Genomic DNA, 25,839 nt, shown 5'->3' with positions numbered 1-25,839 from the left:
TAAGCGTAAAAGTTTATTGCAGGTGTGTAAAGACACAAATTACAACATAACAGATTAAGTATAACCAGTATTAGAGGTGTATATCGCTCTGGTTACAGTCAGTAATCAACCAGAAAAACACGGTAGTCATGGAACCACACGTCGACTGTAGGAAGTGAAGCGCAATTTGATAGTCGATCTCTGAAAATAGTTCTTAAAACTCCTCACCAGGCGAAGGAAAAGAGTCCAAAAGGAGAACGGCGAGGGTTGTTGTAAGGTTGATGACCGTAGTAATCGTCATCGAGGCGGTGACTTTCGCTGAGGTCGTTGTCCGCTACGAGAGGAGCTATGGGGTGCTCCTTGCCCCATGCACTGCGGTAAGGTGCGCCATCCACCAACACCGTGATCACTGCTAGCAGCACGAAGGCCGCACCGACGACAACCTGTTCAGAGAGAGGCACGTTCATTAGTTGTCATTACCCCTTCAATTTCTAAGAGAGCAGCACACTGAATACCAGAATCCAACTAAAATATAAAATATCGTACCATGTTATGGTAATACTGTTACACTTTTTGGTAAACGTTGTGTTCCATCGTAGAATAACATAATTTGTTGCAGCATATATTATGCAGAAAGACAGCAGTGGACAACAATTTTGGATAGTTAAAATTGATTGAAATTTCTAGTAATCAGAGATAAGAAGGAGCGATCCGTAATTGCTTTGGGGAAAATTTCCAACCCAAGATTGCATTAAGTGCTATTTATTTCTGATTAACTGTTTCAACAGTTACGACTGTAACCTTCTGATACCTAAAGGGACGCATTTACGTAAAGTACAGGTGCAACAATTATTTATATTTGCCACTAAAAATAAGGAAACTAAAATTCTACGTTTTCATACCTTTTAAAAACTTGTTATACGTCCTGTTCCATTACGATTGTATCGTACCTACGATGTTGACATGCTAGTGGATACGATGTAGCACATTACACACAGGTTTGTTTAAAATTAAAATAAAATCCGGTTTGTCACAAATAAAACAGTACTTTTAAAAGGCACCTTGTGTAACTAACAAGGGAACCTCCCCATCGCACCCCCCTCAGATTTAGTTATATGTTGGCACAGTGGATAGCCCTTGATAAACTGAACACAGATCAACTGAGAAAACAGGAAGAAGTTGCGTGGAACTGCGAAAAAATAAGCAAAATATACAAACTGAGTAGTCCATGGGCCACATAGGCAACATCATGGACAATGTGAGCTCAGGAGCGCCGAGGTCTCGTGGTAGCGTGAGCAGCTGCAGAATGAAAGGTCCTTGGTTCAAGTCTTTCCTCCAATGAGAATTTTTTCTTTATTTTTACATCGTTATTATCTGTCCGTTCGTTCATTGAAGTCTCTGTTCACTGTAATAAGTTTAGTGTCTGTGTCCTGCGACCGCATCGCAAAACCGTGCGATTAGTAGACGAAAGGATGTGCCTCTCCAATGGGAACCGAAAACATTTGATCGCAAGGTCATAGGTCAACCGATTCCTCCACAGGAAAACACATCTGATATATACTATACGACACTGGTAACGGCATGTGCGTCACATGACAGGAATATGTTGTCGACCCACCTAACTTGTACACTTGGCGAATGGGTAAAAAGATTCTTCTACCTTGCCCGATTTAGGTTTTCTTGTGGATGTGATAATCACTCCCAAAAAAGTGATGAAAACATAAGAGTTTGCCACATAAACTGAAAATAAAAAAAAAATAAACTTTTCACTTGATGGAGGATTTGAACCAAGGACCTTTCGTTCCGCAGCTGCTCACGTTACCACGAGACCACGGCGCTCCTCCGTTTACAGTGACCTTGATGTTGCTTATCTTTCCATGAACTACTCAGTTTGTATATTTTGCTTATTTTTTCACAGTTCCACACAACTTCTTCCTGTTTTCTCAATTGATCTGTGTTCAGTTTTTCAAGGCCTATCCACTGTGCCAACTTATAACTAAATCCGAGGGGGGTGCGATGGGGAGGTTCCCTTGTAAGGATGTCCACACACATAACACCGAAGTGATGCTTGTTAGATGATGAACTGCGTAACAGTTCACATTATTGCAATTGTTTACATTTACATAAAGGGCTAAATGTACCGTGTATCCACATTCTTGGAAGTACAGAGTTCAAGATTTAATTGCAGCCACTAGATGGCTGCTACATAGGTATCTGAAAACCATATCGTACATTTCATTGAAAATCACAAATATCTGACAGAACAATTCCTTAACTGAAAACTGGTTTTTAAGTAATAAATTTATACTCTTCTACAAAATGATATTATGTACAATATGCTTTAGAGATCCCGTAGTATTTTAGTATTTGTTTTATGATATTGTGTTACTGTGTGTATGCTACCGGTACGTCCATGACCCAGATTTTATCACCATAAAATACGTTAAACATGACATATCTCTTGACATATTAGAGCGGTATGGAAGACGCTGGCGGTGGTGGTGTGGGGGGTGGGGTTGTTGGCGTAAGGTGGAATGTAACGCATACAAATATCTTGAGCACCACAAACTGGAAATTGCAGTGCCTATACCTAGGAAAAGAAGGGGGTGAGACTGGGGGAGAGGGAGATGAAGAAGGAGATAAACAAGGCAGTTTGGACACTGGAAATTGCTGACAGTACATTCTGAATGATTATCTAAAGTTAGGGCGTACCTAAGTATACCATTATGACTGTAGAGAGAAAAATCTGTAGATGAAGATTGAATGCGTCCAGAAAATAATTGAGGACGTAGGTTGCAAGTGTAACTCCGAGATGAAGAGGCTGACGCAGGAGAGGAATTCTTAGTGGGCCGCATAAAACCTGTCAGAAGACTGATGACTCAGAACAGGAAAAAAACGACTTCGTTGCACTGTCTCTTATGAGAACTATAGACTAGATTGCTGCACAGCCATTCAGTGTGATTCTGCTTGCTTTTAATAAAGAAATGCGTTGTACTGTGACATTTAAGAAACTTAAGTAGGTTGCAGCTAAAGGATTAATGCATCTTTAGATCGACATCCAAGTAGAGGTATTATACAGGGTGTTACAAAAAGGTACGGCCAAACTTTCAGGATACATTCCTCACATACAAAGAAAGAAAATATTTTATGTGGACATGTGTCCGGAAACGCTTACTTTCCATGTTAGAGCTCATTTTATTACTTCTCTTCAAATCACATTAATATGGAATGGAAACACACAGCAACAGAACGTACCACCGCGCCTTTTTGGGGAAGGAGACCAGACAGCGAGGTCGTCGGTCTCATCGGATTAGGGAAGGACGGTTAAACGATTCAAAAACCACGATTTAGTGCCTTTAAGACGATTTCTTTAAACACTTTGTTACAGGAAATGCTCAAAATGTCCTCCATTAGCGAGGATACATGCATCCACCCTCCGTCGCATGGAATCCCTGATGCGCTGATGCAGCTCTGGAGAATGGCGTATTGTATCACAGCCGTCCACAATACGAGCACGAAGAGTTTCTGCATTTGGTACCGGGGTTGCGTATACAAGAGCTTTCAAATGTCCCCATAAATGAAAGTCAAGAGGGTTGAGGTCACGAGAGCGTGGAGGCCATGGAATTGGTCCGCCTCTAACAATGCATCGGTCACCGAATCTGTTGTTGAGAAGCGTACGAACACTTCGACTTAAATGTGCAGGAGCTCCATCGTGCATGAACCACATGTTGCGTCGTACTTGTAAAGACACATGTTCTAGCAGCACAGGTAGAGTATCCCGTATGAAATCATGATAACGTGCTCCATTGAGCGTAGGTGGAAGAACATGGGGCCCAATCAAGACATCACCAACAATGCCTGCCTAAACGTTCATAGAAAATATGTGTTGATGACGTGATTGCACAATTGCGTGCGGATTCTCGTCAGCCCACACATGTTGACTGTGAAAATTTACAATTTGATCACCTTGGAATGAAGCCTCATCCGTAAAGAGGACATTTGCACTGAAATGAGGATTGACACATTGTTGGATGAACCATTCGCAGAAGTGTACCCGTGGAGGCCAATCAGCTGCTGATAGTGCCTGCATACGCTGTACATGGTACGGAAACAACTGGTTCTCCCGTAGCACTCTCCATGCAGTGACGGGGTCAACGTTACCTTGTACAGCAGCAACTTCTCTGACGCAGACATTAGGGTTATCGTCAACTGCACGAAGAATTGCCTCGTCCATTGCAGGTGTCCTCGTCGTTCTAGGTCTTCCCCAGTCGCGACCCATAGGCTGGAATGTTCCGTGCTAAGACGCCGATGAATTGCTTCGAACGTCTTCCTGTCGGGACACCTTCGTTCTGGAAATCTGTCTCGATACAAACGTACCGCGCCACGGCTGTTGCCCCGTGCTAATCCATACATCAAATGGGCATCTGCCAACTCCGCATTTGTAAACATTGCACTGACTGCAAAACCACGTTCGTGATGAACACTAACCTGTTGATGTTACGTACTGATGTGCTTCATGCTAGTACTGTAGAGCAATGAGTCGCATGTCAACACAAGCACCGAAGTCAATATTACCTTCCTGCAGTTGAGCCAACTGGCGGTGAATCGAGGAAGTACAGTACATACTGACGAAACTAAAATGAGCTCTAACATGGAAATTAAGCGTTTCCGGACATATGTCCACATAACATCTTTTCTTTATTTGTGTGTGAGGAATGTTTCCTGAAAGTTTGGCCGTACCTTTTTGTAACACCCTGTGGATAGGAAATATAAGACTCTGCATTAGTGAACAGTGCAGCATTTGACGCAACTATGTTGATTCTCCCCATACAATATACAAGTACTGTCATTATAGGCCGGCTTTGGTGGCTGCGCGGTTCAAGGCGCTACAGTCTGCTGCCTCGGGCATGGATGTGTGTGATGTCCTTAAGTTAGTTAGGCTTAAGTAGTTCTAAGTTCTAGGGGACTGATGACCTCAGAAGTTAAGTCCCATAGTGCTCAGAGCCACTTTTTGTCATTATAGTATGGTCATTATAAGCAGAATTATGTCACACACATTACATAAATATTACACAAAGTGAACCACCATTCATGTTCCTTTTATGTCTTACCAATATAGGTAATCATAAGATTATATGGCACTTTTGTACTTGGTTAATAAATGAGTTAACATAGAAATACAGTTTAAACGAGATGTTAAAATATATGAGCAGGTCCATATCACATAACCAAAGAATCATGAAGCACATGCTGTGCTGGAATGTGGGCACAAAATTTTTAATACAATTTGGAGGAGAATATATAAGCGACATCTTATACCATAAGTTATATAAGCATACCAAACATTACTGTGGGCATACATTTGTTATATCTGGCTATGATAATAGTGCACAACAGCTGCTCATGCGGACGTGGTTTAGAAACACTATTATACAAGGCTGATCAAAAAGAAGGAAGACATTTCAGACATTTATTGCTTCCAAACAACAAAAGATAGAAACATAATTTCAAAGTTTCTGGAAAGAAGAAGGTTCAGATTTTTATACTTTCAATGGGAGCACCATGTGCTAACCGATTAATATAAGAAAGGTGGACCATTTCCTGCCACACGCGAAGGAGCTGGTCTCTCGTTATCGTATTCACACCTGCAACAATGAGAATTTCTCTAAGCACGTCCGACGTTACCTGAATAACGCCATTCCACGACGTTGGATTGGAAGAGGAGCAGAAGATGAACGCCATGGCTCTCCAAGTCTCCATACCTCATAACTTGTGGCTTCTACTGTGGGTTTACGTAAAAGACCGAATTTTTATCTCCCCTGTGTCTGACACCCTTGAAAGTCTGCGACATTGCTTTGTTGAACCTGTGAATTCGATAACGAGAGACGAGCTGTTTCGTGTGTGGCAGGGAATGAGCCACCGTTTTGGTATTTGCCGTGCAACACCTGATACATAACATGCATAAAATTTGAACTTTTCTTATTCCAGGAGCGTTGGAATTGTATTCCTATCTTTTGTGGTGTGGAAGCGATAAATGTTTTGAAATATCTTCCTTCTTTTTGAATATCCCTGTGTAAGTCTATGCCTCTAACGTAACTTGAACTACCATATTGTGTGGTCTTACGTATGACAAATGAATAGGACTGCAGTTTACAAATGGGTAAAAGACATGAACAGGTCCAAATCACGTACCTGCAGTACCATGAATTACATGTTGTGCTGAAATGTGGGCACAAAATTTAAAATTAGAGTTTAGGTGAAGAATAACTAAATATGATTATGCAAACAGAACAAACAGTACAGAGGAGATACATTTCTTATATCTTTCTTTGGTGGAAATTGCACCACAGCTGCACATATAAACACATTTCTGTAAGAACTGTTACATAAGTCTATACCTATGCCCTACCGTGTACTAGCGTATTTTGTGGTGTTGTGTGAGAGATGTACAGGACTGCACTTTAAATAGGCGTAGGAACACGAACAGGCTTATGTGACACAACCACTGCCCAATGAAGTATTTGTTGGGTTGAAATATGGGCACCAACTTGTAAATTAGTATTCAGGTGAAAATAGATAAGTGGGGTCTTGTACTGCAAGTCTCATAAGCGCAAGAACCATTGTTGGGAACGTGCATTATTTGGTGAATATTCCACTGCAGTTGCACATATGGATGAACTGTAGTAAACATTCTGTAATTCTACGCCTATGCTATATTATGTACCAGAACATCTTGCCGTGTAATGTAAGATAAATGAAACAAAATACTTCAATATACTACTATAAAAGAGATGGCACATTTCCTAAAATCCTGTTATATTCTGTTCAGGTAATCCTGTATGATCAGCAGTGCCTATGAAACATATAGGTCTAGTGAACCGTCACTAATGTAAGAGCTATGGGGAAGGAGCTAAGTATAACACTGCATTTATTATCTAGTTACAATGGCCGTCTAAAGAAAGCAATTTAAAAATGTGGGGTGGATCATACAAGTAGGTCTATGCGATGCAACCATAGTGTAAGGCCGACCGCGGTGGTCTAGCGATTCTAGGCGCTCAGTCCGGAACCGCGCCACTGCTACGGTCGCAGGTTCGAATCCTGCCTCGGGCATGGATGTGTATGATGTCCTTAGGTTAGTTAGGTTTAAGTAGTTCTAAGTTCTAGGGGACTGATGACCACAGATGTTAAGTCCCATAGTGCTCAGAGCCATTTGAACCATAGTGTAAGCAAGCCTTTGTGACATGGTCACAGATCATTACTGAGGATATACCTTTGTTATATCTTGCTCTGGTGAACCTTAAACTGTAGTTGCACATATGGAAGCGTTTTCGTAGAAATATTGTATAAGGCTATACCAATGGCCTATCTTATACTAGCGTATCTGTTGATGTAACATATGCGAGGTTAAATAGGAATGTACTATACGAAAGGGGAGTAAAATCTATGAACAGTTCCATGTGACATAACCACAGAAACATATAGTATTTGTTGTATATGGGTGTTGTCTCCAGCTGTCACCTGTGACACACCTCCAGGGCAGCAAGTTATGTGTTTACCTTTTCCTATGTATTCATAGTAGTATATAATGCTTAAATTTTGTGTGTGTTTTTGTATCTAAGAGGTTTAAGCTTGCATTTTGTAAATGTGATTTCAGGCAGTCTGTAGGTCAGTTGTTCTTAACAGCCTGCTACACGGTTCATTAAGGCATCAGTGCCCATTAGTGACATTTCAGGATGGTAACAAGATGCATATCCAGCTATCAGTCAGCTTTTGTAGTTTACTTCTTCAGTTCGTCTTGTCAGGACGTGTGCGTGTTGTGTGTGGATGCAGGAGGAGCTGGCAGCCGTTCCTGAAAAACTGAATGTTGTTTTGCCTACGGGCAGCCGCCTTCAGGCTGCTGCCTCAGGGTTTAGCGGTGGCGGGGAACCCGGTGGAACAGATGTGATACCTCAAGTGTCGCTTGTTTCAGCCACAGGCTCTGCTGCCGAGGTACCTCCTAGAGTACATGATGCAGGGGATCCGCCCTCATAGCAGGCTGAGTGTCAGATGGTAATGTGTACGCGGCACTCAAGTCAGACGGAAAATATTGATGCTGGGCATCTGACGTCGCCTATTCACTCAGTGAGTGAACAGATGCCATTCCTTCAGAAGCGTCTGAGCAGGCACACGTGAGCAGGGGCTTGCTTTGTATCATGAACTGTAACGATAAGGAAGTTACGGAGCCCTTAGGTAGTGCTCTGGGCTGAAAAGAAAGCAGTGTGTCCTCGGTATAATTGACATGGGGTCTCATTCGAGATTAGGAGGCGGCCTTGCCTGAAGCTATCTAGCATGCAGGGTCCTATTGTCTGCAGGTTGTGCCTCACGTTGGCACCAATGACGCCGCTCGCATGGATACTGATGCCATCCTTAGATGATAAAGGCTGCAGGCCTAGTGCGTGGGATGCAAGTAGCATCATCGATCCCAGCACTGATCAACATCTTTTGGTTTTGGAGGTTCGTCGACTCATTGATGCTCTTGTCTGTATATTTCTAGACGTTCATTGCCAGGTGGAGAATTGAGTGATTCTCCTTCATAGGTCAGGGGTGCAGTTCACAAAGAGAGCAGCTACTCGGATAACAGAATACTTGTGGAGTGCGCATGAGGGTTCTCTGATGAACACTCGCCCGCCAATACGCAGACAGGGATATTAGACCGCCTACGCTTAGATTGCCAAACTTTTTTCAGTCAGTTGTTCAAGTATTCGTAACAAAGTCTCCGAATTTACTGCCATGCAGGAAAATTATAATGCACAAATTATTCTTGGGACTCAGATCTGGTTAAAACCCAAAGTAGAAAAATCTGAGGAATTTAGTGAGTCATGGAACGTTTATTGGACGGCAAATTAGACGCCAAAGAAGGGCAATGTTCATTGCATTTGACAACAGTATAATCTCTATTGAGGTTGAAGTTGAGTGTGACAGTGAAGTTATAAGGTCACATATAACAGGTCCAGGTGAAACCAAGTTAATCGTTTCTAACAACCACCTGATTCCGCTGTGTGAGTTCTGCAGTCATTCAAAGAATTTCTACGGCCAGTAATGTGGAAATTCCCAACCGAGTATAGGCTCAGACATGGATGGATTAATTGCAGGGGGTTCAGGCACGCAGTCTAGCGAAGTACTTTCGAACAGGCTGTCCGAAAACTGTCTTGAGCAGCTAATTCGGAAGCCCACAGGCTATGGAAATATCTTGGACCTTGTAGCTACAAACACGGCAGACCTTAAAGTTGGCGTCAGAACAGAGACGGAGACTAGTGATCACGACGTTATCATAGCGACTACGAAGACGAAATTCAATAAATCTCTCAAGATGGCTAGAGATCGTTTCTTTGAGAAAAAGCAGGTTACCAGTTGTTAGCGTCTCACTTAGGCAATTAACATCAGTCATTTAATTCCAGTGTAATGGACATAAATGAACTACAGCCGAAGTTTAAACAGAATGCAAATCGGGCTCTGGACAAGTGTGTGCCTACTATGGTGGATTAAGGACGGAAAAGACCCACCGTGGCTTACTAACGAAATTCGGAAAAAGCTGAGGGGCCCAGGGCTATTGTGAGTTCGATTCAAAAGCAGATGCCCAAATGACGACAGGAAAAAGTTAGTAGAGATCCTTTCGTCTATGAGAAGATGTATGCACGAAGCATACAACAACAGTCACCGCCATAGCTTAGCAAAAGCTCTGGCCGAGAATCCGAGAAAATTCCGGCCCTTTGTGAGAAAGCTAAGTGGGTCTAAGGCTGTCACTCGTTGACCAGTCTGCTGTGGCATTTGAAGATAGTGAAACGGGAAAGCTGAAGTTTTATATTTCGTGTTTCAGAAATCCTTTACGCACGAGAATCGTATCAACATACTGTCGTTTGACCATCGCACACAGTCCCGTACGGACGACATAGTAATAAGCATACCTAGCGCAGAGAAACAACTGAAAAAGTTTAAACCAACGAACGCGTCACGTCCGACAGAATCCCAGTTCTTTTTTACAATGTGCACTGTGCGGCATTGGCCCCTTATTTAGTTTGCATTTATCGCGGAACTCTCGCCCGGCACAAAGTCCCAATCGACTGGAGAAAAGCACAGGTGACTCCTGTGTCTCGAAAGGGCAAAAGAACGGACCCGCAAAATTACAGACGAATATCCCTAACATCGGTTTGCTGCAGATTTCTAGAGCATATACTGAGTTTGAATATAACAAATTTCCAAGTGACCGGAAAGCTCGTTTCCACGAATCAACGCGGTTTTAGATAGTATCACTCATCCGCAACTCAGCTTGCCCTTTTCCCACGTGATTTACTGCGAACTATGGATGAAGGGCAACAGGCAGAGTCCATATTTCTACTTTTCCGAAAAGCATTTGACATGGTATTACACTGCCGACTGTTATCGAAGCTACGAGCATATGGAACATGTTCTACATCTACATGTACGTAGATACTCTGAAAACCATATTTAAGAACCTGGCAGAGGGTTAATCAAACCACTTCACAATTTTCTATTATTCCAATCTCGTATAGCGCGCGGAAAAAACGAACACCTATATCTTCCCGTGCAAGCTCTGATATCCCTTATTTTATCGTGGTGATCGTTTCTCTCTATGTAGGTCGGTGTCGAAAACACTTTCGCATTCGGAGAAGGAAGTTGGTGACTGGAATTTAGTGAGAATATTCAGTCGCAAAGAAAAACGCCTTTCTTTTAGTGAAGCTCAGCCCAAACCCGTATTATATCAGTGACACTCTCTACCATATTTCGCGATAATACAAAACGTGCTGCCTTTCTTTGAACTTTTTCGATGCACTCCGTCAGTCCTATCTGGTAAGGTTTCCAAACCGCGCAGCAGTATTCTAAAAGAGGACGGACAAGCGTAGTGTAGGCACTCTCCTTAGTAGATCTGTTACATTTTCTAAGTGTCCTGCCAATAAAATGTTGTCTTTCGTTAGCCTTTTACACAACATTTTCTATGTGTTCCTTCCAATTTAAGTTTTTCGTAATTGTAATACCTAGGTGTTTAGTTGAATTTGTGGATTTTAGATTAGAGTGATTTATCGTGTAACCGAAGTTTAACGAATTTCTTTGAGCACTCTTGTGGATGATCTCACACTTTTCGTTATTTAGGGTCAACTGCCGCTTTTCGCACCATTCAGATATCTTTTCTACATCGTTTTGTAGTTTGTTTTGATCTTCTGATGACTTTATTGGTCGATAAATGACAGAGTCATCTGCAAAAAACCTAAGACGGGTGCTCAGTTAGTCTCCCAAATCGTTTACATAGATAAGGAACAGCAAAGGGCCTATAACACTACCTTGGGAATATCCAGAAATCACCTCTGGTTTGCTCGATGACTTTCCGTTTTCCAAAAGCCTACAAATTCACTACGAGCCGCTTGTGTGGCACAGTGTCAAAAGCCTTCTGGAAATCCAGAAATAGAGAATTAATCTGAAATCCCTAGTCAATAGCACTCAACACTTCATGCGAATAAAGAGCTAGTTGTGTTTTACATGAACGATGTTTTCTAAACCCATGTTGACTGTGTGACAATAGACCGTTTTCTTCGAGGTAATTCATAATATTCTGACGCAATATATGTTCCAAAATCTTGGTGCATATTGACGTTAACGATATGAGCCTGTAATTAAGTGGATTACTCCTAGTAGCTTTCTTGAATATTGGCGTGACCTGTGCAACTTTCCAGTCTTTGGGTACGAATCTTTCGTCGAGCGAACGGTTGTATATAATCGTTAAGTATGGAGCTAATGCTTCAGTATACTCTGAAAGGAATCTAGTTGGTATACAATATGGACCGGGAGACTTGCTTTTATTAAGTGATTTAAGTTGTTTCGCTACTCCGAGGATATTTACTTCTACATTACTCATGTTGGCAGCTGTTCTTGATTCGAATTTGGAATATTTACTTCGTCTTATTTTGTGAAGGCATTTCGAAAAGCCTGCTTTGGTGGCACTGTCCTCGATAGTATCTCCATTGCTGAAGCGTAGAAAGGGCATTGACTGTTTCTTGCCGCTAACATACTTCACATACGACCAGAAACTGCCAGGTTTCGAGACAAAGTTTCGTTGTGGAAACTGTTATAAGCACCTCCCATTACAGTCTGCGTTAAATTTCGAGCTTTTGTAAAAGTTTCCAATCTTGGGGATTTTGCGTTGGTTTAAATTTTGCATGTTTGAATCGTTGTTTCTGCAACTGTGTTCTGACCCGTTTTCTGCACCAAAGAGGTTCAGCTCCGTCTTCTGTTAATTTATTTGGTACAAATCTCTCGATTGCAGCCGATATTATTTCTTTTAATTAAAGCCACATCTGGTCTCCAATTGTATTATTAATTGGGAAGGGGTGGAGAGTGTCTCTCAGAAAGGTGTCAAGTAAATGTTTATCTGCTTTATTGAATAGGTATATTTTCCGTTGATTTTTGGAGGATTTGGTGGTTACAATATTCAGTCTCGCTACGACAACCCTGTGTTCACTAATCCCTGTATCCGTTTTGATGCTCGTTATTTACTGAGGATTAATTGTTGCTAAGAGGTCAAGCGTGTTTTCACAACCGTTTACTATTCGCATGGGATCATGAACTAAATGCTCGAAAGAATTTGCAGAGAATGCGTTTAGCATAATTTCTGATGAAGTTTCATGCGTACCTCCGAAATTAAACATGTATTTTCGCCAACATATCGAGGGTAAATTAAAGTCACCACCAGCTATCGTATGAGTCGGGTACTCAAGTTTTCTTTGAACCATTCAGCAATTGTATCATCTAAATTGAGAGATGGATAAAAGGATCCAATCATTATTTTATCTCCCGTTGCCAACAATGACTTCTGCCCATACTAACTCACAGGAACTATCTACTTCAGCCGGCCGCGGTGGCCGTGCGGTTCTCCGCACTCCAGTCCGGAGCCGCGCTGCTGCTACGGTCGCAGGTTCGAATCCTGCATCGGGCATGGGTGTGTGTGATGTCCTTAGGTTAGTTAGGTTTAAGTAGTTCTAAGTTCTAGGGGACTGATGACCACAGCAGTTGAGTCCCATAGTGCTCAGAGCCATTTGAACCATTTTTTTATCTACTTCAATTTCGCAACAAGATAACGTACATCTAACAGCAACAAACACGCCACCGCCAACCGTGTTTAGCCATCCTTTCGGAACACCGTTACGTTCTTCGCAAAAATTTCGGCTGAGCTTATCTCCGGCTTTAGCCAGCTTTCAGTGCCTATAACGATTTGAGCATCAGTGCTTTCTGCTAGCGCTTGGAGCTCTGGTACTTTACCATCACAGCTACGACAATTTACAACTGTTATACCGATGGTTCCTATATCTACGTTCTTCCTGTGTTCGACCTGCATCCTTTGTGACTGAAGTCCTTCTTGTGTTTCCCCGAGACCCTCTAACCTAAAAAAACCACCCAGTCCACGCCACACAGCCCTTGCTACCCGTGTAGTCGTCTCCTACCTGACCTATTCAGTGGAAACCCAACTACCCTTTGGTACAAGTCGGGGAATCTGCAGCCTACGCGGTCACAGAAACGTCTGAGCCTCTGATTCAGACCCTCCATTGGGCTCTGTATCAGATGTCTGCAATCGGTCCTGTCGACTATGCTGCAAATGATCAGCTCTGTTTTCATCCTGGAAGCAAGACTGTCATCCTTTACCACTTTTGTTAACCGCTCGAAACCAGTGAGATTCTCTTCTGATCCAAAGTGACACACATCATTGGCACCGACGTGAGCAACCACCTGCAGCTAGCTGCACCCTGTGCCCTTCGTGGCATCCAGGAGGACCCGTTCAACGTCTGGAATGGCTCCAGCCGGTATGCACACGGAGTGCACATTGGTTACCTTTCTCTTCTTGGCAGCCATGTCCCTAAGGGGCTCCATAACGCGCCTACCGTTGGAGCTCCCAACTATCAGTAATCCTACCCTCAGTGATTTTCCGGATCTTGCAGACTGAGAGGTTTCCTCTGAGACAGGATAGGCGACGGCATCTGGCTCAGCGACAGTGTCAGCCACCTGGAGCCTGTTTGTCAGACAAACCGGGGAGGCTCTACTTGCGGCCGCCTGGGAGGTCTTTCGCCGCCTGCAGTGTCCCAGAGTGACCTCACACTCGTCCACTGGTGAGGGGTAAACCTCAGAGCGTGCAGTAACTGGGCTCGCCATCAGTGAGGACCGATCGGAGGGAGGTCTCGGACGTGCTGGACGTCCGTTGGATCCCCGCGGCCGGCCCACAACAGTGGTACCCATTCACTGCAGGCTGAAGCTGTGTAACCGAAGCCATCACAGGCTGAGGCTCAGAGCGAGGTGTCACCAACTCCGCTCTCATCCGCACACAACAATCGCAGTCCCTGTCTATACTGAAGACCGTGTAAAACTAAACTATGCAGATAAAAGGACTATCGGCACGTTCTCTGCAACTCTACTGTAGACCCTGACGAAAACGCAGGTACTGTGACTAATAAATTATATTAATACGCAGAGATTCGAAAACCTAACTACCGAAGCACACAGGTGAAACAAAATAATTCACCTCTCATTACGAACTTGTAATGCGTCACAAAATCGGTTTGTTTTTCGACGAAAACGAAAACTCAAGAACTGTTGCTCTTAGATATTAACTCAGATATGTGAGCGGCTCAAAGACTTTCTGAGTAATAGAACGACGTACGTGGTCCACGACGACTAGTGTTCGTCAGAGATGAGTATTTTGTCAAAAGCGCCCCAGGGAAATCTGACAGGACCGCTATTATTTTTTTATACATATAAATGATCTAACGAACAGGGTCGGCAGCAATCTGCAGTAATTTTTTGATGATGCTTTGGTGTATGGGAAGTTGTCGAAGAAGAGTGACAGTAGAAAGAAAAAAGATGGCTTAGGTAAAATTTATAATTGGTGTGATGGCTCTAAAAGAAGAACACTGTAACCTAATGCAAATGAGTAGGAAACGTATAATGTTCGGAAACAGCATTAATAGTGTACTGCTTGACACAGTCGCGTCGTTTAAATATGTGGGCGTAACGTTGCAAAACGATATGAAACTGAATGAGCACATGAGGATTGTGGTGTATGCGAGTGGTCGGCTTCGGTTTATTGGGAGAGACATATTGAAGTGTTATTCATATATAAAGATGAGCGCATATAGGGCGCTAGTGTGACTTATTCTTGAGTACTTCTCGAATGTTTGGTTCCGCACCTTGGTGGATTAGACGAAGACGTCGAAGCCATTCAAAGGTGGGTTGCTAGATTTGTTACCGGTAGATTTGAGCAACACGGAAAGGTTACATAGATGCTTCGGAAACTCAGTTGGGGATCCCTGGAGGAAAAGCGGCGTTCTTCTCGAGAAGCACTATTGACAAAATTTAGAGAAATGCCATTGAAGCTGGCTGCAGAACGATCCTACTATCATCAACATACATTTCACGTAAGGACCACGAAGATAACATACGAGAAATAAGAAGTCATTGGAGGCATACGGACAGTCATTTTTCCCTTGCTCCATCTGCGAATGGAACAGCAAAGGAAACAACTAGAAGTGGCAGAGAGTACAGTGGCATGGAAAGTACAAAATATATAATAAATAATTAAAAATTTTAAAAATTGTAAATCACAATCGAAGTGAAAATGGGTATGTGGCATCTTGTGCCACAAGTCATATAAACACACGAAACACTGTTGGGGACCTACATTTGTTAAATCTTCCTTTGATGAATCTTGCAACCACTGCTGCACAAGTGGATGCGTTGTATTAATTATTAGTTAAGTCCATATCTTGTGCTAGCATATTTTGTTGTATAACATAAGATACAAAAAGTAATTAACATTAGGATATTATTACAAGAATGGTGGCACATTTTGCAAAATCCTTATGTCATATTCTGCTCAGGTGTTCATGTATGAGTAGCAATGCCTAAAAAATGTATGGGGGTACTGCGACGCCACTAGTATAAAAGCCTGAGGCAAGAAATGAGATACAATTCTGCGTTTGTGACCTAGTTACAGTTTTAAAATGTAAGGTAAGTCCTTTACGCAAGTTTATATGATGCAGCTAGTATAATAAAGCCTGCCAGACATACTCGCATAGTCGAAAAGACATGATGTGTTGAAATGTGGGCAACCAAAAATAAAATTCAAGTGAAAATGAACTAGATGATATCCTGCTCGACGTGTCAGTAACCTCCACAATATTCTCCAGAACTTACGTATGTTATACCAACCTTTTGTGGAAGTACCAGTATAGTTGCATTCATAGATACATATTTTCTTTATATTGTGTAAGAACAAACTTATGTCATACTCTTGCGTCAGTACATTCTATTATATAACACAGGTGACATATGAAATAGATTAAGTTATTATAATATTGCGTAGAAACTACTCAGGATGACGATGGCATCAGAATAAAGAAAATTGGCGTTCTGTGCATCGGTGAATGGGATATTAGATCCCTTAATCGAGCAAGTACATTAGAAAATGTGGAAGTGGAAACAGTTACAGTATACGAAAATTCAATTGTGATAGAGGATTGGAATTCGACAGTAGGAAAAGGATGAGATGGAAAAATTGCAGGTGAATATGGACTGGTGGAAAGGAATGAAAGAGGAAGCCACTTGGTAGAATTTTCCACAGAGCATAATTTAATTGTCGTTAACACTTAATTTAAGAGTCATGAAAGAAGAGAATATATGTGGAAGAGACCCGTAGAAACCAGAAAGCTTCACATTGCTTACATAATGGCAAGGCAGAGATCTCGAAAATAGATATTAAATTGAAAGACATTTGTAGGGGTAGAAATGGACTCTGACCACAGTTCATTCGCTATGAACTGTAGATTAAAACTGCAGATATTGCAAAAATGTAAAATATTAAGGACATGGGAGCTCGATAAGATGAAAGAACCAGAGGTTGTTAAAAGTTTCCGAAGGAGAATTAAACAACGATCAACAAGAACAGGAGCAAGGAATAATCTTGAAGACGAATGGATGGCTTTGAGAGATGAAATAGTGAAGATAGCAGAGGATCAAATAGATAAAAAGACAAGGCCTAGTAGAAATTCTTGGATAACATAGGGGATATTGAATTTAAATGATGGAAGAATATGAAAATGCCGCAAATTAAGCAGGAGAAAGGGAAAATGAGACTGACAAAAAATGTAAAATGACTAACCAAACGTGGCTAGAGTGCAAATGTAATGATTTAGAAGTATATTTCACTATGAGAAAGATAGATAACACCTATAGGAAAATTAAAGAGGTCTTTAGAGAAAAGAGGAGCAGCTGTGTTAATATCTGAGCTGAGATGGAAAATCAGTGTGACGTCTCTGGAAAGGCAGGTTAAGGAAACAAAGGGTACGTTTATAGCATTTTGAAAATGTTGACTGGAATACTGCCTTTAAACTGCTGAAGGTAGCAGGAGTACAATACAGCTAGCGAAAGGCTATTTATAACTTCTACAAAAACCAGACGGCAGTTGTAAGAGTCGAAGGGTGTGAAAGGGAAGAAGTGGTTCAGAAGGGGTTGGGACAAGGTTGTAGCCTCTCCTGATGTTATTCAGTCTGGACATTGGGTAAGCAGTAAAGGAAATCAGAGGAAATCGGGGGTGGGAATTAAAGCCCAGAAAGAAGAAATAAAGACGCCAATTATATTGTAATTCTGTCAGGCACAGCAAAGGACTTGAAAGAGCAGTTCAGCGGGATGGGCACTGTCTTGAAAAGAGAATATGAAGCGAAACAAGTATAAAGGAATGTAGTCGAATTAAATCAGGTGATGGTGAGGATGTCAGATCAGGAAATGAGACACTTAAGTGGTGTTTCGGTATTTGAGCAGAGAAACAACTAATAATGTGCGAAGTAGAGAGGATACAAAATGTAAATAGGCAATGGCAAAGAATGTCTTTCTGAACAAGAGAAACTTGGAAATATCTTAAATACTCGTAGATTCAAGCGCCAGGAAGTCTGTTCTAAAAGTATTTGTCTGGAGTCTTGCCATGTATGTGATGGATAAACAGTGTAGACAAGACGAGAACATGAGATTTTGAAATGAGGTGCTACAGGAGAATTCTGAAGATTATATGGGTAGATCACATAGATAATGAGATACTGAATCGAAGCCGGCCGCTGGTGGCCGAGCGGTTCTGGCGCTACAGTCTGGAACCGCGCGACCGCCACGGTCGCAGGTTCGAATCCTGCCTCGGGCATGGATGTTTGTGTTGTCCTTAGGTTAGTTAGGTTTAAGTAGTTCTAAGTTCTAGGGGACTTATGACCTCAGCAGTTGAGTCCCATAGTGCTCAGAACCATTTTGAACCATACTGAATCGAAATGGAAAGGAAAGAAATTTGTGCCATAGCCTGACCAAAATAAGGGGTCAGTTGACATGACACCATCTGAGTCGTCAAGGAATCAACAATTTAGTACTGGAAATACATGTGGATGAGTGGGGACTAAAGATTCTAGAGGGAGACCAAGAGATGAACACAGTAAGCAGATTCGGATGGTTGTAGACTGCAGTAGTTCAGAGATGAAAAGGCTTCCACAGGATAGAATACCACGGAGAGCTGCATCAAATTAGTCTTTGGACTAAATACCAAAACAACAAACACAACACAGGAACCAACACGGTTCCAGAAATATGTATGTCTCATTCTGTCGATTTCTTTTTGTATGAAAGGACTTGCATCAGAAGTACATGGATTCACTACATCACTAATGGCGTAGGTGGATATGCTGAGAATTATAGACATACAGTTTCATTATAAAATCTGCTGATTGCCAATTATACAGTGATATAAAAACGATTAAAATTCACACCCAAGTAAGAAAAATATAAATGCGGCCACCACAGCACACAAGGATAAGCTATGTACTTCCACAGAAGGCAGGGTAAAAGCAAACCGACTGAAGTGAGTGCTATATAGTATGATGTGAAAGGACAAGCTCTTTAGAACTTGAAGTTTTACTTGTAGATCCTTTTGACACTACTTATATGAGTAACTTTCAGTCTCGTAAAGTGACATACGGCCAGAAGAGTGGTGCCCCTCCTTATCTGCTTCCAGTGGTACCTGTGGGCTGAGAATGACACGGCGGCTAGTCGGTACCGTTGGGCCTTAAAGGCCTGTTCGGACGGAGTTTTAGTTTATATAAGTAACTTTATGGTTTATACAAACTGGATAAAATAAGGAATTGCAGAAAGCTTGGGATTCATTCTAAGCAGTGCGATAAAAGTACAAAAGCACTTCAGAATATAAAATCATATATGTAAGGACTTGTTATGAAATATTTTGGGTTTTACAATGTGGGTAAATGTAGCTGCAGCATAATGTTACATATGTACAGAATTATGAATGAGCTTCATTAAATACATAATTTGGGTTGTACCGATTGGATAATTTGATGAACTACAGGCAGCTTGAAGTAAATGCAATACAATACAGTAAAAGATACTAAACACATTAAAATGTCAAAATCAGATATGTAAGTACTTCTGACATAACGTACATGAGCCCATAATACGATTATTCATCTCACTAGTAGGAACACATATACGTTTCAAACCATCGATCATCTGTTGAAAATTATATAATCTGAGCACAACTTGATATCACTTAACTGAAATATGTACAATGGTCCATCACTTCTATTTTAGTGGCACTTGTAACGTAAAGGCTTACAAGAAGTGAAATATCACTGCAGCTAGGTAAACATGCATTGCTTTAGATAATGTTGTGGTATAGATGTGAACACATTCAATATCTAACAAGCATCAATAGAATTTTATGTATGTGGCCATCCATAGTTACACAGTGCTTTATAATCGTACGGTTTTATTTGTGGCAAAGCAATTTTTATTTTTAAGAAATGTGTCTGGAATGTGATACGTAGTATCCAATGGAATGATAATTTGGTGTGTGTGATACAGTCATAATGTAACAGGACACATAACAAGTTTTTTAAAGTCAAGTTGTTTAATTTTCATCTTCTCATTTGTAATGACAAATATAAATAACGATTGTACATTTACTCTACGTGGATGCATCAGTTTACATATCAGAATTTGACAGTCGTAACTACTGAAGCTAGTAATCAGAAATAAATGGTACTAAAACAGTACTGGCTATTAAATTTTCTTCATACTTGTTCATCTAGTTGCTCGTGAAAAAATGAGTGTGAAATTAAGCAATTTATGTGCAAAAAATTTTTGATTCTATGATGTATGACAGTTCAGATGCAGAGCGCATCTGGAAAGTATTCTCTTACAAACTGTTGAGGGAAACACAAAGAATTATGTTGGCATATTGTACTGTTCATGTTTGGTGTAGTTACTGGATTCAGAAAATAAGTTGAATCATTACTGTAATAGTACATACAATATACAGGCATTCTCTATGCAACAGTTTTGAATGTCTGAGTAGGTACTTCATTAGTCTTCAGACAGGATGTGGTAAAAGGTACATAAAAAATTTCCCCAGTTCAGGTAAGTATCACATTGGTAATTCTTAATACGTGCTCATTGCTTCAGCAGTTCATAAGTTTAGTAGTAGCCTTTTCCCTGTAGCTTCACTTGCATATTCACCCAAATATGCATTTGACATGTATGTTGAACACGCCTCCCCCTCCCCCTTCCTGTGTCCACCTCTTTCACCCTCCACCTATCCACTCATCCTCTCCTCCTCTCCACCCTGTCTCTTCATCTCCTCTCCCCCTCTCTATACTCCTCTCTCTTCATCTGTTTCCCCTGACACCTCTCTCTGCCTGTATCTTTCACTCCCCTCCCTCTGAACATATCCTCCTTCACCTCTCCTATTCCACCTTCCCACTACCCTTCTACACCTTGCACCTGCCTCACAAATCTCCCAGTCTTACCCTCTTTCTGTTCATTTCTCGCTCCCCCTCACTCTCTCCATCCCTTCCTCCATCCATTAAAGCCTATATCCCGCCATGTTCACCAGAACGTTTAGCCCACCTCTGACCATACCCTTCTCCCCTTCCCTCTTTCCAACTCTACCTCCTCCTGTTTCCAGAAAACTGTTTCTTGCCGCTGACATGTAGGGTGCCTGCAAATCAGGTTGGCTCCCACACAACATGCCTGTCATGCATGGAAGCCTGTACACCAGGCACAGGGAAAAACACGTTTTTGCTCATATCTCTATTCTTATTGTAGACGGAAGTTATAAACCCCATGATCCTGGTACTTGTGACACCTATTGTTTCTGTGCCAAATCTAGTTGAATTCAATCTAGAGGTTTGAGAGGAGATCTTAGATATACACACATACTCTCTGCTTTATATATATTACAAATAATTTGCGTATTATTTATTTACCTTTAATAGAAAAAGAACTTCAGGCCCTCTCTCACAACAGGTCAAAAACATCACATATCAAAAAATATTACTAAACACTTTTCCCAACATCTTGGATTCTACAGATACCTTTTTCTCAGTCATGTACACTTTTAGATACTGTTGAGAGTATAATAATAATAATAACCAACCAACACACAGAAGAAACCAACAAAACCAGCATGGCAACACAGGCTACAGATCGGAATAGAAAAACTGAGAAAAGACATCAGACAGCTAACACAATTTATAAGAAATCAAATATCAGACAAAAAACGAAACATATATAGAATACAATGACACAAATACAGACATTATACCATTCTTTCATACCCCACCAAATAACCCACAAGTCGAAACAACTATCAACAGAATAATATACAACAAAATAAATGTAAATACAACTATGGAAGAGTTACAACTACTGGTTTATATAGGAGCACTCACTACACTAAATATACACACTAGGCAGAGATCAGAACCAACCAACACACAGAAGAAACCCACAAAACCAGCATGGCAACACAGGCTACAGATCAGAATAGAAAAACTGAGAAAAGATATCGGACAGCTAACACAATTTATAAGAAATGAAATATCAGACAAAAAACCAGAAAGGTTAGGTAAAATCTCACAACAAGAAGCGATAGAGCAATTAGATGAAAACAAGCAGAAATTACAAGCATTGGCCAAACGACTTAGAAGATACAAAAAAGTGAAAATAGAAGGAAATAAAACCAAACATTCAACACAAACCAAAAGAAATTTTACCAGACTTTAGATAACACACACATTAAAATTGACAATCCACCAAACATAACAGACATGTAACACTTCTGGAGCAACATACGGTCAAACCTGGTACAATGTAACAGGCATTCACGGTGGATACAAGCAGAAACAGACACATACAAGATGATACCACAAATGCCTGAAGTGATAATTTTTCAACATCAAGTCACCTGAGCAATTAATTCTACGTACAATTGGAAAGCCCCTGGAAAAGATAAAATAGCAAATTTTTGGCTAAAGAAGTTCACCTCAACACATTCACATCTAACTAAATTATTTAACTGTTACATTGCAGACCCATACACAGTCCCTGATTCACTTACACAATGAATAACTTATCTGAAACCTAAAGATCAAGGATTCATGATTACAATGCAGGATCACACAATAAACATCAGATATTACAGCAAGCATATTATTAAAGGTCGCAATACCACAACAGATAAATGCAGACTTTGCAAACAACAAATAGAAACAGTATATCACATCACAAGCGGATGTACAATACTAGCAAATACAGAATACACCAGAAGACATGACAATGTACCAAAAATAATACATCAACAACTTGCCATACAACTTAAACTAATAAAACAACACGTTCCCACATATAAGTATGCACGACAAAATGTACTGGAGAATGATGAATACAGATTATATTGGAACATAACCATTATGACAGATAAAACAACACCACATAACAAACCTGACATCATACTCACCAATAAAAAGAAGAAATTAACACAACTAATCGAAATATCCATACCCAATACAACAAATATACAGAAGAAAACAGGAGAAAAATTGAAAAATACATACAACTGGTTGAGGAAGTCAAGGACATGGGCATCAGGATAAAGTTAACTTTATACCAATTATACTATCAACTACAAGGAGTCATACCACACAATATCCACCAGTACATCAACACAATACAGCTATCCAAAGGTATACAGGGTGAGTCACCTAACGTTACCGCTGGATTTATTTCGTAAACCACATCAAATACTGACGAACCGATTCCACAGACCGAACGTGAGGAGAGGGGCTAGTGTAATTGATTAATACAAACCATACAAAAATGCACGGAAGTATGTTTTTTAACACAAACCTACGTTTTTTTTTAATGGAACCACGTTAGTTTTGTTAGCATATCTGAACATATAAACAAATACGTAATCAGTGCCGTTTGTTGCATTGTAAAATGTTAATTACATCCGGAGATATTGTAACCTGAAGTTGACGCTTGAGTACCACTCCTCCGCTGTTCGATTGTGTGTATCGGAGAGCACTGCAACATACATCGCGTTTCTACAGAATGATCTGCCAACGTTGCTCGAAAATGTCCCACTGGAAACGCGTCGACGTATGTGGTATCAGCATGGTGGTGCACCTGCACATTCCGCAATTAACAATAGGCTGACCCTTGACAGGATGTTCGACGGGCGTTTCATAGGACGTGGAGGACGCATAAATTTGCCAGCCCGTTCTCCTGATCTTAAACCTCTGGACTTCTTTCTGTGGGGTACGTTAAAGGAGAATGTGTACCGAGATGTGCCTACAACCCCAGAGGATATGAAACAACGTATTGTGGCAGCCTGCGGCGACATTACACCATATGTACTGCGGCGTGTATGACATTCATTACGCCAGAGATTGCAATTGTGTGCAGTAAATGATGGCCACCACATTAAACATCTATTGGCCTGACATGTCGGGACACACTCTATTCCACACCGTAATTGAATACGGAAACCACGTGTGTACGTGTACCTCACCCCTCATGGTAATGTACATGTGCGTCAGTGAAAAATACCAATAAAAAGGTGTTAGCATGTGGAAGGAATGTGCTGTTCCAGTCTCTTCTGTACCTAAGGTCCATCACCGCCTCTTTGGATCCCTACGTAATTCGGTGCTCTCCGATACACACGATCGAACAGCGGAGGAGTGGTACTAAAGCGTCAACTTTAGGTTACAATATCTCCGGATGTAATTAACATTTTAGAATGCAAAAAACGGCACTGATTACGTATTTGTTTATATGTCCAGATGTGCTAACAAAACTAATGGGGTTCCATTTAAAAAACGTAGGTTTGTGTTAAAAAACATACATCCGTGCATTTTTGTATGGTTTGTATTAAACAATTACACTAGCCCCTCTCCTCACGTTCGGTCTGTGGAATCGGTTTGTCAGTATTTGGTGTGGTTTACGAAATATATCCAGCGGTAACGTTAGGTGACTCACCCAGTATATACAATTACAGAAATCTGTAATTATTGATACATGTTCAATTACCCGAAAGCTCCTAAATGCAATGTAACATATACCGTACAGTTAAAAGGGTGTCACGCTTGATCAAGGTCCGCGTCACTTTCCATTTTTAACCAGACATAACGTCTGAGAAAGGAAAGAAGATAATACTGATAATAATAATGGGAAAAACTCAGGCTAACAATAATTTTAATTGGGTAAACTCTTTTGAAGCTGTGTGTAAGGGCAATGACAGACAAGAAATTTAAAATGACAATGACAGTAAGAGTTAAGAAAGAAAAATCACATTCTTTCCATTTACAGGGATCTGCAGAAAAGTGAGGGTGAAAGGACTAAGGGGGAAAGAGGGGGAAGAGGGAGCTGACTAGCGGGAACTGCAGACTGCTATGTGGAAGAGATAGGTAGAAAGATACATAGGGGTTGTTAACTGTCTTCTGAAGCTGAGAGATTTTCGGGTAGGATCTTCCTAAAATAGGGTTCCTGGCACAAGGAAAGATATTGACAATATTGCTGTCTTAGAGACCATTTTACTATGTTTCCCCTACATCTTTAAGATGTGTAATCAAAATATCATCTACTCAAACCCCTCTACAAGTCCTAGAAGTTTGTAATTTCCGAACACCCTGTATAACGGTTACAGTGACTACATAAACATTTTGTGATGACTACTGGATTTCCTGGCATCCCCAGCTGAGGGCTGAATTCGAAAACATGCTTTCACATTGACTGCTTATTTTCTTACGGGTTTCGAACTTCACTTCCAACTATAAAAAATTTGTGTTACAATTTCATGTGGTCCTGTGTGATGTTCAGTCGATGCTGTGTTGCGTGCTTATTATGTATGTGTGTGAGTGTGGGTGGGTGGGTGAGAGAGAGAGAGAGAGAGAGAGAGAGAGAGAGAGAGAGAGAGAGAGTGGATGATCAAATGAGTAAAACTTCACAGATTACGAGAAACATGTCCTGTATAATTTCTCACACACTCGAAGAATCTAACATGCAGAAATTTAAAATTTTGCTGCCACATTTCCAGTACCTAATGGCATTTTAAGTGTTTTGTAGTGTAGCTGTTTATATGCTTTCGGACAGCCTTGCCGCTGAAAATTCTACAGAAATAAAAGAACAGAAAATCAAATTGTTGGGACTTAAAATGCCACCTACTTACATACTCGCTGTCCCCACTTACAAAAAAGTTATAATGACCATAATTTATTACTGTTTTCCTTCTTGAAAGAGATCTTTCACCTTCTCAACACACACAAACCGAAAGTTTGATGGAAAATTCTTCCAAATATATATGGGGCTATACTAAAACTGGAAACCAACATTCTGATTACACTCACCATAATCTTGTTCATCTCGAAACACTCAGCGTACCTTAGCCTACAAGACTGTGGACCTAAGATTTGCTGCTGGTCTTTTATACTTGAGTCTGCT

General features: G+C 41.0%; 1 long non-coding RNA gene across 1 annotated transcript; it reads right to left on the bottom strand.

Moving 5' to 3' along the window:
• LOC126234367 (uncharacterized) lies at window positions 1–25,839 on the bottom strand. The gene is made up of 2 exons (XR_007544715.1): window positions 25,746–25,839; window positions 1–422 (listed from the first exon to the last, which is right to left on the bottom strand). It is a non-coding gene; the product is annotated as an uncharacterized LOC126234367 (long non-coding RNA).

The sequence above is a fragment of the Schistocerca nitens genome, chromosome 2, assembly GCF_023898315.1.
Source record: "Schistocerca nitens isolate TAMUIC-IGC-003100 chromosome 2, iqSchNite1.1, whole genome shotgun sequence".
NCBI classification, from domain to species: Eukaryota; Metazoa; Arthropoda; class Insecta; order Orthoptera; family Acrididae; genus Schistocerca; species Schistocerca nitens.
Note: the sequence above shows the minus strand (reverse complement) of the source record. Positions and strands in the feature narration are given on the sequence as shown.